This window comes from Stegodyphus dumicola, chromosome 7, assembly GCF_044657685.1.
Source record: "Stegodyphus dumicola isolate Sdum_Otavi_A_Nest chromosome 7, ASM4465768v1".
In the NCBI taxonomy this organism is placed as follows: domain Eukaryota; kingdom Metazoa; phylum Arthropoda; class Arachnida; order Araneae; family Eresidae; genus Stegodyphus; species Stegodyphus dumicola.
This window is the reverse complement of record NC_140774.1, coordinates 176488375-176506967: the sequence shown is the minus strand read 5'-3', so window position 1 is coordinate 176506967 and position 18593 is coordinate 176488375. Positions and strand designations below refer to the sequence as shown.

General features: G+C 34.8%; 1 protein-coding gene across 3 annotated transcripts in view; it reads right to left on the bottom strand.

Moving 5' to 3' along the window:
- Positions 1-18593, bottom strand: part of LOC118193555 (uncharacterized) — a 292528-nt gene that overhangs the window by 67061 nt on the left and 206874 nt on the right. For all 3 annotated transcript variants that reach the window (XM_085821089.1, XM_085821090.1, XM_035364656.2), the window contains one exon: positions 17393-17480. The gene's annotated coding sequence lies outside the window, so the exon portion shown is untranslated. The remainder of the gene's footprint in view (positions 1-17392; positions 17481-18593) is intronic.

Here is an 18593-nt window from a genome sequence, read left to right as displayed (position 1 = left end):
GTCTTAAGCAGCTTGCATTATAAGCGTCGGACAATCTTAAGGTATTGAAAAGAACTTGCATTGGTTATATATCTTTGCTTTCTAATTCTCCGACTTCAATTAGGCGTAGTGATTTAGGAGCATTATGAAGTGATCCACGGCTGAGTTATCAACAGGTACTATATGCTTCTATTAATTAGAAAATAAATATAAATGGAGGCAAAAAATCAATCCTTATACTTTTTTTTTAATGGTGAGCACTAGCCATTTCGGCTTTCACCATTACTACGGCCAGTAGTTTTGGCCATTTCATCATGGAAGCGCTTAACAGGCGGCCACAGTTTTACCTCCTATGAGAGGACAGACAGTTTATATCCATGCCCTTCTCCGGGATTCGAACTCGGGTCCTTCGGTATCGCAGTCCGCTTTCCTAATTACTACACCGTCTAGGTGGCACCCTTATAATGATGCTGAATGAACGTGGAATCAGAATGTATCTGGAGATACTTTGACACAAGTTCCTCTTGCTTGGGAAAAGAACGTATTCTGCAAAATAATAATTGGCACAACTTTTCTAATCTTTGGAAAGGAAGAATCTTCATCAGATTCCATCAAGATAGATGCAGTTTTTTACCTTAATTTAATACCTTGTACAACAGCAGTTTAAGGATAAGTTTTACCTCTTGAATAGTTTATAGTACAGGCAAGGTTCCAGTTAAGAAGTTAAGCAAATCACGCTGTCTTTCAGACTATGACAGTTGGTCACGAACCAAAATTTAATACAAATTGTCAAAATTAAAGTTTTTATAAAGGTGTTCTGCGACTGAAATTCCAGTCAGCAAGTTGGTGCTCGTTTTAAAGATCTTTAAGGAAGGGAAAAAAGTATTCACAAATTAAGTATTCACAAATCGGCCCCCAAAAAGACTCACAAAATTAAATGACTTAAATAGATTTTGCCAAATAAAAAAGCGTCTATTCTAAGAAAGGTAAAACTGAATCGTATTAAGCACAATATTCCCAATTTTCTACGAATGGTAGAACATCGAAACCGATATTATTTCCATACTTTCCCGAATGTAAATAATGTCTAAGAAATCTGCATTCGAAAATTTGATAGTACTTATATTAGGTCTTCCAAAATCTTAATTAATGCTACTTGAAGTAAACAGTATGGTCATCAAAGGACTTTTGTTGGATTGACTATTTGAATTTAGAAAACAGTTTTAGACTAAGAAAGACATATGCAGACAATACAGATATATAGACCACAGCAAACTGACTACAGATGAAGTTTGTTCCCTATGAAGATTACAAAAGCAAAAATTAAAATTTTACATGCTAACACTATTTTTTTAAAGGAGGAAATATGAAAAACCAAGTATGCCATCACCAGATTTCGGGTTATGGATCTCTTAATTGCTAGATGGATGATAACCACAAAAGAGTGTTCAGTTCTTTTTGATCTCCGCCACCTAAAGGGAAGCATAAGACCCAATCGATCAAATCCAGTAGGTGGCGAATCATTGTCCACCACATCTTTAGTTCGGCAGCTATTGCACAGGCTTTTATGTTTTTTTTTGGGGGGGGAGGAGAGAGGCAGAAAACAAGAAAAATCAATTACGCCCTCGGCAAAATTCGAACCGATCTTCCAATTACCAGCTTGACGCACTGACTACATCTCGGCAGACGCATGGGGGAATGCGGTAATTATTTTACATGCATAATTAAAAGGCATCAGTAACCAAATGTAATTAAAAAGCCTCAGTAAACAAAACTGTAGTAGTTAAAAGCCTACTTTACCTGATTCATTTTTTAGATTGCCATTACTGGTGAACGATTAACCATTTAAGAGTATTTGCCACTCATCTTTTTAAACCACCCTGCATAATGTTTAATCGAGAGAAATATAAACCCTTAAATATATGCAAAATTTATTTTTTAATAATTATTTATTTGAAGGCTTCTTTAAAATTTCGCAACTACATAATTAATTACTTTTATTATTGAACGTAAAAGTACACATTTAATAAATAAAAATAATTAAGCATTTATAGGAACACTGTTATATAACACATAAGCTGGTAGCATCAAATTTATATTCAGCTACACAAATTGTCTTTCTCCGGGATTCAGTTGATGTGAGAAACTCAGAGATTAACATTTAACAACGATTTTAGCCCTGTAAGCAGACGTTACTGTATTTTAAATTTCAGTGATATGAGTTGATTTCATATGCTTTAAGTACATCCCTAATGAAAGGACAAAATTTACTTAAGTCTGTTGCATTACTGGACCCTGAAGGATTTGTTAGCTTTGTAGCTAAAACTAATATTAAATTTTTCGCGCGGAAATTCGATGTTAGAATTAAAATAATTTAGAGGCAAAATTTATTATAAAGTGTTTGCAGTGTTAGCATCTGATTACTGAATACGAGTGATTTGTGGAGAATGAAGGCGGAAACGTAATCTGATGGGTTTAAAGTTCGAGAGTTAGTAATTTAATTGATTAATTAAATTCTTCTTCCCTCGAAATTAGATAACGCTTTTGGCTTAGTTTAAAATTGCGTTTGGTCTGGCTAAATAATTAGAAGCGATTTTAATATTTCTCTCCGTGACTTTTAAATTCTCTCCGTAATGATTTTGATTTAAGAGAAAATAATTTCAACCCATAGAGATTTATTATTCTACTGAAACTTTAATTTTATATTTACGCACCATAAAATACAGTAGCTCCCAAAAGTGTTCGTACATTTACGAGTTTCAGTGAAATACTGCTTTATTCATAAAATTAGTATTTCAGAATGAGAATTTTTAATAATATCTATAAATTTCTCTTAGCAAAACAATATTAATTATTTTATGAACATAGTAAAACTTTGTTCTGGAAAATCAATTATAAAAATGTAACGGAAAAGTTACCTCTTAGAAGTCTTCGTACGCTTCAAAGAAATCTGCATATATTAGTAAATATTGTAGCATATCTGTCAGTTAGTACTTTGCAAGATATCCTCAGCATTTATGGCAGCTTTCAAACGTCTGGGCTTAGAGTTCCATTATCCTGATAAAAAGTACATTTGTTTCCAATACCCAAATTTTGGGTGAATAATTTAAAATTATCTTTTAAAATATTTAAATAAAAAGAGAGTGGTTTATTACTCCATCAATAAAAATTATTTAATCCTGAAGCTGACATGCACTCTCATACAAGGATACCTCCAGCGCCATAATTTATTTTTCCAACCAAGATCTTGGGTTTAAGTTCATTTTCCCCCCTCCAATTATACGCCCACGGGAACCAAAAATGTTAAATTTTCTTTCATCTGCAAATAAGACATGATTCTAATATGCTGCTTCAGGCTTATTTACCCCTGGGCTTTCGAAGAAAAGCCTAAGCTTTCTATTTTTTTTTTTCACTTAAACACTTTCCGTCAAGCAGATCGTCTATGTAATCCAGCTGATCTGAGTGCTGGTTGAACAGTTTCAAGTGAAACTGGAGTAGAAAAGTTTTAGTAAATTTTGAAAAAAATTTCTACTCCAATTTCACTTGAAACTGTAAAACTCTTTACAGCTCTCAAACGTGGATTTTTCACAAATTTTCTAACTATAAATCTCTGATCATATTGAGTCACATCGAGTCCTTTTTGCCGGACAAGCACTTCTTAGTTTAGTTTGGATCCGAATTTCTTCTTTAAAGCATTTTATAATATACTGCACCACAAAATGGGATAAATTTACGAATTTAGAGATATCCCGAAACGAATTTCCATTCTTATGATGAAAAATTATCAATTTTCGAATGATATTTGTTGTTCCGTTACGACTACGAACAATTTTTAAATATTAAATAAAATATTACGAAGTAAGCAAGCAAAAAAAAAAAAAAAGCCGAACACATTTTTAAACGTTATCAAAATGCAAAAAATAAAAAAACGTGGTAGACGATAATTTTACTTATGAAATTTTACGAAAATGTTTTGGCTTACAATCACTTTTATGGCGTGTTTTATCTACGCATCCTTACATTTTCAATTTTAGAAAAATAAAATAGGTCGGTATTAAAAATTTAAAAAATGTGGTTTTATTCAAAATTACATGGAGATGATATAAAAAAACATTGGACTTTATATTCGGATTCAATTCTGGGTTACAGTGCTTTTTCTGCAAATTCTTAAAATGTACGAACACTTTCGAAGCCACTGTACTGTACTTCTGACAATAAATATAGGAATCGGTGCATGCTATAGAAAAATATGCTTGAAAAAAGTATACAACTTTTGCTTAAAAAGTGCAATTTTGAACGTCTAGTGTGATTTATTGCATATAATATACACTCAAAATTAGGTACTGAACGTGATCGAAGCATAATTCCTTTACACTAGTTTAATTTTTATTCTTCGCGCAGCATGAATAATGTACCATACCTTCTAAGAGATTAGGTGGAATTTAAAAATCATTTTAAGTACATATAATGTACACTCATATAATGCACACTCATATTATATCTGCCCTACTATATAAACACACTCCAATGGAATATCACTACATCATTTAATCACTTAAATTATATAAAATTGAACACTTGAAAACTAGAAACACAGCTAAAAATAATACATAGTGTATCAGGTTCAATGTTTCTTCTAACCTTCTTCGGAAACATACAATGACCTGACTAGAACAGAGAGCTTACTAAAGCTATGTTCACTAATTGTAGTAAGTAGACAGGATACAGACGAAGGGTATACAAAACCCTTTATTTTTCTTTATATACAATGACTTCCGTACTTCGGAATACAATGACCCTCCACTCGGGGTCTAACGTAAAAGATATCAAAGTAAAACTAAACTCTAATTTAACTTTAGAATAAGATTGGCCTTATAATAACAGGAAGCGTATGTAGCACAGAGACTGTGAACACTACAATACGTTTAATTTATCAAGAGGATTAATACCTCTGGCCTGGAAGGCAAATAGCAACTGCGTAACTTCTAAGGTAAGCGGCCTGCTTCGAACTCACTGCTTCCTCTCTCCTGCTTGGCAAAAAGGCCACACTTAAATACTTGGCGTTCGCCAGACAACTTTGCATAAAATCCTTCACGCTTATAATTCTGGCCGGAAGTAGAAAATAAGAAGTGATAGTAAAGATTTAAAATAAAATAAACGTTAGTAAAACTTAAGATCCTTACATACCTCCCGCCAGAGTTAATTAGTTTGAAACTGAGGTCTAAAACGACCTTGTTGAAAAAAACTTTTAGCTCTAGAATATAACGCGAGGCCAACCTTTTACAATCATAACTTCGTTAGTAACTAGAAAATTTAAAAGAAAGACATTTGTTACAATAGCAGCTCCCAGGATCTACAACAATCTTTTTTTTTTTCATCTGTACTGCATCTAAACAGGAGCTTTATTCAATTCTGGTTCCTTCCAGAGATCTGGAAGGAAAACTAGTTTAATGAAATGTTACACAATGACATTGCAAATAACATATAGAATATACTTCTCTTAACATTCTTATTTCATTCATGACTATTTTAATTATCTCTCCCCGTGCTCTCTGACATGTGTTGTAAAAGAACACCAAACACGAATGTGTTTCTGTCTACGTGTGCCACACTTCCTCCTACAATCAAAACACTAACGTGTTAAAATTCAACATAACGAGACCTCTTAACACACCCTACTTTCAACTCTAAACCCTGAGGTACTATTCTAAAAGTGGCTAACTCTAAAGTGTAGCGTCAGAGAGCCTAACTACATCATTCAACCTTTACCACATATTTGCCATGATTTAATCTTTACAGTCACACGAATAACAAATTTTTAACATTACTTTCACTTTTACCATATCACGGTATTTCTTAACATTTAAAATAACAGTTCACATGTATATAAGAACCTATCAACCTGCCGTTAATTTTACACATTTGAAAACATACATTAGTAGTACATTGTTAACTTCTATTCTTTTCAAAGCAAGTGCCAATTCTTTCTACATTGAAATAATACTACATTTCAAAAAGTCTTTCAGACTAAAACTTCTTTCTTGCTAGAATGTTTTAAATAAAATTTATACAATAACTTTTTACAATATTTAAGTCTTTACACAACGCTATTATACATCAACTTTAGTTTTACGCACGAGTAATTTAAAAACATAATACGAAAATCGGTCACAACTCATTTCTCGCCCTTTTGGCGATAAAGGTAGACCTCGCATGAGGTAAAACTTCTTGAAATCTGCCACTTGCAGTAAGAATGAAAGATTAACTTAAGTTTGCAAAGTAACATAAAATTTTACTTATCATTGTAATATTCAGACATCCTTTTCTGGGCCCAGTCTTTAAAGGTATAGCAGATAGTAGCTTGGTTGATCCTCCTTCTTGTACGGGCTCGCCCTTCAGTGCTTTCCTCTGGAAGCTTCCGTTTTTCACCAGTACGGCCACCCTTGAACACCTTCCTTTTGTCCTCTGCTTGTGGTCTTGGCCGTTTGAAGGCAGCTGGTCTTGGCCGTTTGAAGGCAGCTGGTCTTGGCCGTTTGAAGGCAGCTGGTCTTGGTGGAACCGGGAAACTTCTGTCGTGATCCTGCTTGGACCTCGTTGTTGGCCGTTCAAATTTTTCTTGTACTTTTTCCTCCGCCGCTGATGGCCCTTCCGCAGTTCGGCGACTTTTGCTGCGGAGAGTTCTGTCGGATGAGTCGATCCTCCGTTTCAAAGCCGGGTTATAGTTGCCGTCATTTCTCCTGGTCCTCTTCACATACGTCGTCCTTCTCCCTTCTTCATTCTGGGGGTGTTCGTGAACTCTGTTTTCTGGACGGTGGAACGGCTTCTTTTTCTTTTTACCTTCAATTTTTCCGCGGGGCAATTTTCTTTTCACTTGCTTCTGTCTCTCGTTGGCTTGCCCTTGTACTTGTCGTTTTCCCCCCTCTGGAACTTGTACCTGCGGTGTCTGCCGTGCCGGATCCTGCAAAAGATCTGAAAAGATTTGCATTTTATTACGATCGAAGTAGGGCTTAATTTGATCAATATTTGCGGAACAGATTTCACCATTTCTGGCCTTTAACACTACAACAGCGTGAGTTATTTTTTCTATAATATATGGTCCTTCAAATCGTGGAAAAAATTTGGCAGTTTTATCTTCTGGTGCTGAAGAAAGTGAATGCTTAATTTTTAGTACTTCATCCCCTACTTTGTAAGTTACTCCCCGTCGTTTCAAGTCATAATACAATTTTTGTTTTCTCTGTGCTACTTCAATATTCTTCTTTGCTTCTTTTATTAGTTTTTCTATATCACCCATTTTAAATTCTGGGGCTCTTTGTTGCACATAAAATAGTTTATCTAACGGTGTTATAATCTTTCTGCCTAGAAATAACTCAGCAGGAGTTTTTCCCGTTGTATCATGTTTTGCGGTCCTAAGGGCGAAAGCAAATTCATTGACATAGTTATCCCAGCTTTTATGAAAATTTTTAACATAACTACGGATAATTTTCACTATATTTCTGTTGACCCGTTCCGCTATATTTGGTTGCGGCCGATACGGGACCATTTTTAAATGACGTATGCCCAGTTTTTTGCACATGTCTTCAAATATATTACTTACAAATTGAGGACCATTATCCGATATAACTTTTAGGGGCGCCCCGTATTTTAAAATATATTTATTTAAAATAGAATCGGTAACTAATTTCGCGGAGGCTCGTTTTAAGGGAACAATTTCGGTCCATTTACTAAAATGATCAACCATAACAAGGAGATAGCGACTTTTGTTTAACTGACTTTTTGGGAAAGGGCCCAATAAATCGATGCCGATTATTTCATTTGGAAATTCGGATTTAATACTATTTAGAAACCCGGCCGGGCGGAAATTAATATAATTAACGGCTTGACATGTTGGGCAGGACTGGACATACGCCCTTGTTAACTTTTGCAGTTCAGGAAAGTAGACTGCCTCGCGTACGCGTTGAGTAGTTTTTCGAATACCAGCATGAGAAGCTAAAGGGCTGTCATGGAGCTCTTGCAGGATATTTAATCTAAGACTAGCTGGGATAACAGGTCGAAATTCGTTGTTGGAATTCGTAGTTTTTGTATAAAATAATAGACCATCTATTAGTTCGTAATGGGCCGCCCTATTTCTTATCGCCACAATATCTTGGTGGCTAAAATTTTCAGGATCCTTCAAATACTCATAAATACTTCCAAACTCAGGATCCTTACCCAGTTCGGTTATTACAGTTTCTCGGGAATTTATTGTACACGCTGTCAGCATTGCAACTTTTACGGTATTACCCTGTTCGTCTAATTTAATTCGTGATAGGGCATCTGCTACGATATTTTCCTTTCCGGGGGTATGCTTGATTACCAGATTATATTCTTGCAGCTTGAGTGCCCATCTTATTAACTTTGGGGATAAATTTTTCCCTGAGTACAATCTAGTTACCGCCGCATGATCAGAATATACTGTTATCGGCGCCTTTCCAAAATAGACTCGGAACTTTTGCACTGCTAACAGAACTGCAAGTGCCTCTCTCTCGGTCGCGGAATAGTTTCTTTGTGTTTGATTTAAAGTTCGGCTAAAAAATGCCACGGGCTGCTGATTTTGCGAAAGTACCGCTCCTACCGCATAATCCGAAGCATCCGCTGAAATTTCTAAATTTTCATCCTTTTCAGGAAATTTCAACACAGGGGCTTGCGTTAATGCTTGTTTTAATTTTTCGAAAGCACTATTGGCTTCGGCCGTCCACGAGAATCTTGCCTTTTTCCTTTTTAATTTTAACAATGGCTCAGCGATAGCCGCAAAATCTTTTATAAAGGACCTATAATATGAACAAAGTCCTAGAAAAGAAGAGAGCTTCTTTGCCGTGTTTGGAGTCGGATACATTTGTACAGCGATTATTTTTGATTCATCTGTCTCGATCCCTTTTTGCGATATTTTGTAACCTAAATATTTTAATTCAGGGGCTGCAAATTTGCACTTTTCGACATTAACTTTTAGACCGGCCTCATTTAATAAAGAAAACACCTGTCTTAAATCCTGTATATGTTGGTCGAGATTATCACTAGTAATAATGATATCATCTAAATAGATAAATGTGGACTTTCCAAGAACAGGTCTTAACACAATGTCCATGCATCGCTGAAATGTTGCTGGGGCGCCTGAAAGGCCAAACGGCATACGCAAAAATGCATAAGTGCCAGACTTGGTTATAAAAGCAGTCTTAGGCACGTCCTCAGGCCTGACCCCTATTTGAAAATAACCATTCGTTAAGTCTAAAGTCGTCATAAATTTGGTTGATTTTATGTTCCTTAAAATTTCTTCTATGATCGGTAACGGATATACCGGATATTTCGTTATGGAATTTAATTTACGGTAATCAATAGCGAATCTCCACCTTTTTGGATGCTCCAAAGGATAATCATTATTTTTCTTACATAAAACCACCGGGCTAGCATAACTACTTGAGATGGGCGTTATGATCTTTTTACGTAGCATATCGGTAATATGCCATTCTATAATTTTTTCCTTATTCTTATCATACCGGTATGGTTTTTGACGAACCGGCAATGCATCTCCGGTGTCAATACTATGGTTAGTAACCTGAGTAAATCCTGGAATATCACTAAATAAGGAAGCAAATTCACTTACCACTTGTCGGATTCTATCTTGCTCGTCATTAGGCAGGTGGTCAAGATTTAACCTTGGCGGTTCAACCTTTTCTACACGCACTGGTTTCATTGTCAGCCTAAGGGACGCTTCATTAAAATCCAGTGTAGCTTGTGCGTCTGAAAGAAAGTCTATTCCTAGGATTAAATGTGCTTGCAAATTCTTTACTATAAAAAACATCACCTTTACTTGTTCGTCCTTGATACGGATGTATAAAGGTACTTTACCTACGCACTTACATTCTTCTCCTTGCGCCGCTAATACTGTCGTATTATCCGCATTATATATGCGGTATTTGCGAAAATACTTTCTAAAAAAGACTTCTGCCACACAGGAACACTGCGCGCCGGTATCCAGGAGTGCGGTGGCCGGGATATTATTTACCAAGACTTCAATCTTCGGAAGAGTTAAATTTTTCACCATTACTGTATTTAACTTGTAGGAAAAGGGATTTTCGTGGCCTTCGGATTTCCGCACCCTCTCGTCAGCAGAAATCCGTTTTAGTTTAAATTATTTTTCCTTTCCGTGCTTTCCTTCTTTTTCCACTGGCCTTGAGACTTTTTTCCTGGGTTGCTATTGAACTGTCGACGTTCGCCGGCTGTTTTTGAATGCTCGGGTTTCCTTGCCCACTGATTCGCTTTTTCTCCGTAGCCGTATGCTTGAGTTTGCTGTAGTCTTGGCGTACCAAATTGGTTTCGCTGTTGATATTGGCGTCTTCTTTCGACGTCCGCCGTTCTTCTACTTTCAAACTGGATTGCTAGCTCAAATAATTTTTCCAGTGTAGTCGGATTTCTCAATTCAATAAAGTCTTGCACTTGGGGTAGTAACCTCGGCAAAATCACTTGAATTATTTCAGGATCCGGACGGTTTCCATACAAGAGCTTAAAAACGTGAATTTTTCTTAAAATAAAGCTCGAGAGGTTTTCCATTCTTTGTTGATATATACTGAAAAGTTCTGTTTCTAATTTCGCACGATCCCTTACAACAGGGAAGGCTTTTAGTAGGGCAGTCTTGAAATTTTCGTAAGTATAGGTGGGACTTCCTGCTTGACCCAAGAGACTTCTGCCGATACATTTGAACCAGTTAAGCGCTTGGCCCCTCAAAGCGCTGGTAGCTAAGGTAACTTTTTGAAACTCGTGCACGGGGTAGAGCATGAAGTGGTCATCCAATTTTTCCAAAAAACTGGTTACCGGTGAGTTTCCATTAAATGTTGCTTCTGGTTTCATCGAAGCGCGCATGGTCTGGACGATGTACCCAAATCCTTCCAGGGCGGCAGCCGGCATTTCTGGATTCTGAGCCGTTTCTGCAGGCAGCACAGGTTCTTCTTGAAACTCGGCCATGGTTATTCTTCTTCTTTGGGCGCCACTATCAGGTTCAATGTTTCTTCTAACCTTCTTCGGAAACATACAATGACCTGACTAGAACAGAGAGCTTACTAAAGCTATGTTCACTAATTGTAGTAAGTAGACAGGATACAGACGAAGGGTATACAAAACCCTTTATTTTTCTTTATATACAATGACTTCCGTACTTCGGAATACAATGACCCTCCACTCGGGGTCTAACGTAAAAGATATCAAAATAAAACTAAACTCTAATTTAACTTTAGAATAAGATTGGCCTTATAATAACAGGAAGCGTATGTAGCACAGAGACTGTGAACACTACAATACGTTTAATTTATCAAGAGGATTAATACCTCTGGCCTGGAAGGCAAATAGCAACTGCGTAACTTCTAAGGTAAGCGGCCTGCTTCGAACTCACTGCTTCCTCTCTCCTGCTTGGCAAAAAGGCCACACTTAAATACTTGGCGTTCGCCAGACAACTTTGCATAAAATCCTTCACGCTTATAATTCTGGCCGGAAGTAGAAAATAAGAAGTGATAGTAAAGATTTAAAATAAAATAAACGTTAGTAAAACTTAAGATCCTTACAAGTGAATCAGAATAAAAACAACTCTAATTCAGTTTCTTTCTATATTACAAAATAACAGTTTAAAATAACTTCTTTCACAAAATATTTTAGATTATATGTAAAATGCATAATTCTACATCACAGTGCAAAATTTCGACATAAAATTATACTGCTATACTATTTGAAACTCACGTTTTTTAGCAATTGCAGTAAATCTATATCTGCAACACTAAACTTTTCGAGTTTAATGTTTATATTGTCGAGTTTACATGTCTGATTTGATTTCACGGACATATTTACAGAAAGTATACTGTACACAGATTTCTTTTAACACTACCTATATCAACAGCATGATATAAATTAATTAGCAATAGATATCACAAAATTATATTGCAAATAAATAAATATTTACAGACTACAATTGCAAATTTACTTAAATATTTACCGTTTACTGTATGAACAATAATGGCGCAGCATATTACCCAATTCTATGACAAGACTGAACGCATCTAAATTCTACATATAGTAAATGGTTTAGTGGTAATTGTATTTTCAAAATACCGAATCTAGTTTCAAAATAAAATTATTAGACTATCAAAAAATTATAATCCAAAATATATCCCATCAGTAGCTATCAAATATGAAAATAAACTGAGTGTTCTATTCACAGTACCGCCACTTATCGCTTTCTACATCAATGCGCTTCTAGAAATTTTTGCATTGCCACTCAGAGGCATAGAAAAATGTTTTATTCAAACGGTTTTTAATTTGCATAAAATTTTTGCCCATTTTGGTGTTTAATTAGTTTATAGAGTACGAAAATTCATGCATATAATTACTGAAAGTTTGCAAATAGTTTGTATGCACGCAGAAAATCTATCGTTTCATATTTGTTGACAAATTTGTTGTCAAGATCACGACTTTCTAGAGTGAACGTAGGACAGATCTGAAGAATTTCAGCCATTCACTTCCCTTCCGCTTTATTCGCGACGCGAATGTAAAAAGACAAAACAAAATAATTAATACTCATACTTTTATTACACTATATAAGATAATTAGTTAATTCTTCTTTATAAGTCAGCTAAAAATCGTTCGTCCAAGAAAAAAAGTACTTGAGAAAGACTTGCATGCAGAATTGCACCCAGATATTGCCAGAAAAAAGGTATCGGAAAAATATACTGTAATCGAATCCAAAGTTTAGCCACGATTTTGAAATATTTTTAAAAACATGGAGATAAGCGTTTGAAACACATCAGAAAGAATACAATAGTCAATCTAAAATTTTTTACAAAAACTTTTATTTACCATTCTAAGAAATTGTGAAAGGCTTAACAAAATTCGTCGGTTTAGGAAAGATGCGATTTGCTATATGAAAAATTACTTCGATGCCAATATTTTTCAGGGAGCTCTAAATAAACAAACAAATACATAGAAAACCGTTTTACTCCGAAATATGGTTCCGCTGAAAAATGTTTCTTCGTTAAAGATTTTCGCTTTCAAAAATGGCGTACGTAAACAGTTTACTTCCGTGTTTACGTGACGAATCTCAAAATAGAAACGCTTTATTCCATCCCTCTATGTATGACGCATTCTACGGAAAAGCACGAATTCAATTCCGAGGGAGGATGGAGCATTCTGCTGTTATTGTTTTCCGCCGATCAACTCCAGAAGCAAGGCCAGGCCACCTGGGAATTTTTAAGAGGCCGTCAGCACCTAATCCTGGCACTTATCCAGGAAGGGAGGGACGTTTCGAAGCATTTGGTTTTATTTTGTGCCGCACATTTCTTCTAAAACAGGTGCTGTTGATATTCAGCAGAAAAAAAGATTCTAACGATACTTTACATAGAATATTTCTCCTTTAGTTCCGATTGTACGAAAAAACAGCAAAAATGATGTCCGAAACATAAACAGTCACAATTTTCGTAACTGTTTATTTAACAATTAGCTTATTAAACAAGTTTTAAAAAATCTGAGAGAATCAAAGACTGGTGCTTCAATGAAATATTATTCAGTGGTGCAGTTATTATTCAGTTAGTGGTGCAATATTATTCAGTTCTTGTTACAAATAATTTTTGTGTCATATCTCTGCGGAATAAAATGTATATATTCTTGATTATCAGTAAACGTCACGATGAAACGATTTTATAGCATATCAAAAAGTTAATTAAATGCAGAGGTACTAACTAAATAGGGTCTACATTAGACGACACGTGGGAGCATGGTATTAAATGTGGCACCAAATTATGTTTTCGAAACATAATTAACTAGTCACCCAAACCAAAACATATGAACTCGTTGTCGCTGCCATCTTAAGTATTACAAATTCGAAAAGGAAACGCATTTAATATCGAGGATACAAGAAATAAGTCACAGTTTGTTTTTCGATGATATTTAATTCAGCTTAAAAAGAAACTTGGCCATTAAAATATGAAATATATACGAATCCGATTATATGGAAAATATGTTTTATGTGTTATTATAAAGAATAGTGATTTTTAACATAATTGTAATCTACTATTATGAATAATTATTTTTTGTTGTATGTAACATAATTGTAATCTACTATTATGAATAATTATTTTTTGTAGTATGTATTTATTTTTAATATACTTACAATATATTATTCAGACAAACTATTTTGATAAACTATACATTTAATTTATTTTAATATACTTATATTATTCTATTATGAAAACTATTTTAATAGATTATATAGATTACAATTTCAGTGTACTATTATGAGTAACTTTTAATTTACTATGTTACTATGTACTAATTTATTTTTATGAGATCTGAAGTATATATGACGCTTGCACATGTAATTAATGCAACATAAAGAAACTGAAATATATGCTGCCGTTTGAAAATAGATGAATCTACAAAATTAAAATATAGCTTTGAGCAAGAGATTTCGTCACAGCCTTCTTAGTTAATTTCGGTGAAGAAAATTTCTCTTACACATACATCTAAAATCAGTTACGAAACACTTCAGGATCAGATCACTATTTCTTAAGATCACGAAAAATTAATAAAAAGAATCTAAGAGTTTTGTTTTGTCTTAAGCTTACCAGATATTCTGGTTAGAGCATCTTACGTAACTATTAGGATATCAGCTGGATAAAGAAAGATAAATTTATACTGGTGGTAAGCTAACCTAAAAACAAGGGGAAAAGTCACAACCAATGTACGACCAACAATAAACATACGGCCGCTAAATAAAATATTTCTTAAAGATATTTGAGCGTTTTATTGATAATCTCAGTTATTAATAACCTCGAGTTTTTTATATTTTTTTAATCCTTCCACGATGTAAACAAAGTATGAAAACTGTAACGAGGACTCCTTGTTTTCCATCCAGACACTCAAACTTAGAAAAGCCTTTAGAAATTTCATAAAAGTTAACTTTTATCACTATTTTTAATTGTTGAATACTTATTCTAGGTTTCAAATCTAAATATTTAATTATCACTTTCGATATGCCAACACAGCATTAGGCAGTAGATGGCGGATGACAATTTTTACTAGCAGAAAACATTGATCTGAAAGCCTCGAGGGAAAAGTGCCTGTCAAAAATGTCAATGTAGTATGTCAATTTTTAGAACTGTGCTCGTAAAATGGTCGCAATTCGGTCACTCCATATTTGACCGTATTTTCATGTAAGATTTATAACGTGTGTAGCTTCAAGATAATTCTACCTGGAAGCTAATTATTCATAAATTAAAAAAATAAAAAAAATGTAGCTAAATTATTACATTTTATCTTACTAATTACTTGCATGGTTTCAAACAAAATTTATACAGTTGCAAGCAAGGCTTGTGTGTTAGTAAATTAAAAAGAGGTGTATAAGTATAGCAGAATTAAAATTTTAAAAGCAAGTTCTTCCTATAAATTACAGTATAATCGTAAACATGAAACAAAGAAAATAACTTCACCGGTTTTAACTTCCAAATTTAATCAGAATTCTTATGTTTTCTTCTGCTTACTAATCATATGTGTGGCTTTAAATTGAAGCAGGAGGCTAAGACCGAACATTACATCAATTTCTTCAAAGAAGTTGTCCGTGCTTTATTATCAAGTAATGTAAAATAAATAAAAACAATTTATATGTGGATATGAAAAGACTCTGTCTGAAGGGATGTAGAGCCATTAGGTTTTTTTCGGAGTAGGAAACATGAAAAATCAGTGATGCTCTCGACGTCATTGGAACTCTAGACCTCGCGTTTGCCAGTCGGGCGTACTTTTCAATTACATCAGAAAGGTACGCGGTAAGGAAGGAGAAAATTCTTTACATTATCCCTTGCTTAAAAAACTCCTCATTTGCCCTTAGCGCAGACTCCAGTGCCAAAACCCAGTGGTTAACAATTATTGTCCCCTATATTTTCGTAGCGCAGAGCTTTTAGAATTTTTCAGACGCAAGTAACATGAAAGATCAGCATGACCCTCCACAGAATTCAAACTCCGGACCTTCCGACTGAAAGCCGCACGTGCTTCCAGTTAAACCATGAAGGTGTACGCAATGGGGAAATTCTTTACAGGGTCACATATAAAGGTAGTTGGACAGGTATACATAATGTTTTTATAACCAGGGACAGAAATGTTTTAACGTTCTCTGAAAGTACACACTTTCAGAATCAAGAATAAAAGAAAAAAAGATGTCCCCCAATTATTTTCAGGCCGTTTGGCCATAATAAATTCTGCTAACATAAAGAGAATTAATTTAAGATGGCCAGAAATCACACAAAATCAGCCCATAAATGATAACACCAAATACGATGGAGGACGTCAATGACTTAGCCAAATAGAAGCGAGCGAGAAAATAGAAGCGAGCAAAATGTAGCGAGGGAATGACTTAGGTCATTCCCTCGCTACACGAATTTCCCGATAATTCGAGCCAACTGAAATCGAAATTCCTCAGTAGCGTGATACGGTTCCGATATTCTATATTCTAAGCTTTGTGGTGACAACATCTTTGTTGTCGATGCTCAGGAGTTAATGACAGATATTGCAATGGAATTCTGCCACCATTAGCTTTCTTGCAAATGGTGCCTCCTGACATAACACGTACAGAATATGTGCGTAAATGGTAAAATCAGATAGCAAGTTTGCTGGTGTATTTACAGCAGCTCTCTATTTCTCATGATTTGTCAAGATGTTGTCATCATAGGTTTGCCACTGTCGTCATGAATGTTATGATGTTTATGGATGTCTCGTTAGAACAATTGGAAACAACATCGTCTGACCCTCATGCCACGTGATTTGTTGGTACAATCAGCCCGCTACCCTGAAGGCAGAAATAGGAACTCTGTCAAACTCCCTCCTCGTTATAACCATCGTCGGAAGGACCATCGAGGGATTATTATTTGCTAACGCAAACAACGTTACCATATGAATAGTACAAATTAATACTGAGGTCCAACATTGTAACTTATTCGTGCTTTCAAGTAAGCAGTTTTCGTGCGCTTTAGATCTGCTGCCTGCGTTTACTGGCTGTGCCTTTTTCCTTATTTCTATATCTGGCTTAAAGCTATTTATATGTTAAGCTCTGAAATTGTAAGGTGATATTTGTAGAAGGAGGTAATATTGTAGGATATTTTGATATAAAGTAAAAGTAGAGAGAGAAAGAGAGAAAAAATTAACACTTGAATACCATAAGTGTTAAAAAGTGATCCTTCGCACTATCGAAAATTGAGTGTAACTTCCCAGAAACATGACTACTAACATGTAACTCTTGACAAGAAATTCTACCAATAGCATAAAACTTCTGATTAATACACACTCTGCATGATGTATTAAATGTTGTATTCTAAGCAAAAACTATAGAAAAGTAAAGCGAAAATGTACTTACAGAACTGCTATGTATTCACAGATACTTGTGGCCTTTGCTTGCAAGAATCAGCAATCACTCTGTACTTACATCAGTATTGCACTGCAACCTAAAGAAAGGGTGGATATTATACATGTTACTCCATACCAGACATCACAAATACAAAAGAAATTTTTTAATAACAGAGTAGTCATATTTTATAGTAATAAATGACATAATAATTAGTACTTAAACACAGTTTGTACATTCATGAGTTACACCATTTTTAGTTAAATATTTTTACATGTCTAGACTATGTGGCCAGTTTCAAAGTTTTTCAAGTGATAGAATAGGTTTTTGAAACTCGCAGACTTCAAAAAATTTAAAAAGAGCCCTTATTAAAAAAATTCGTACGTCAGTGGAGGGTTGTGTTATTCAAGATGAGCCTAAATGTTCTAAAAAAACAATTTCACAATATTAGGTCATAAACAAGCAATATACAGATATTAGAAATAATTCTGCATATATATCTCTACTACGAACTTAATAATAATTCAAAAAATGAAGCAGGTATTCTTTAATTAAAACTACAGAACCTTCGAAAAGAATTATGCGACTATGACAACGGAATGAATATTCTGTGATGATTTAATTATCGTATAAGATACAGATTATTTACCTCATAAGCTTAGATCAAAATAATAGGCATATTTACGTAAAATCAGACTGACTTTTAATTTAATGAATATCTGCCCATTTATAACGCAAAAGTGAAAACGTAAGTTTTTATTAATATAGCTTTACTGTATTTGGAAGGCAAAGAATATTAAAGCAATAAAACAATTTTCTACGAAATATTTGCATAGCTGAATGCTCACAGCTGTAGTAATTAGTAATTCCAGTAGAGGAGTATAAGGAACGGCGGATTAAAAGTATGAGAAAATCCCGTTACTGAGCAGTATATAACATTAATCTAATGAAATACAGAGACGAGAAAATGCCATTTCCGGAATCTCTTTTCCATAGAATCCCAACACGTCAGGAGATTTGTTATTAAAATCCTGCGTGCCTCTCCATGACGTATCCACGAGGAAATTTCTTTCCCAGATATTGCGAGAGCTTAGAATAAATCAAAGGCAAGCTCCGAACGGATCTCACGTTCTAGATCCTCCACCCTCTTCCCACAGGACAGCTCTTTGAATAAACGATACTCGGGATACGAGACGGTAGAAATGTCACTCAC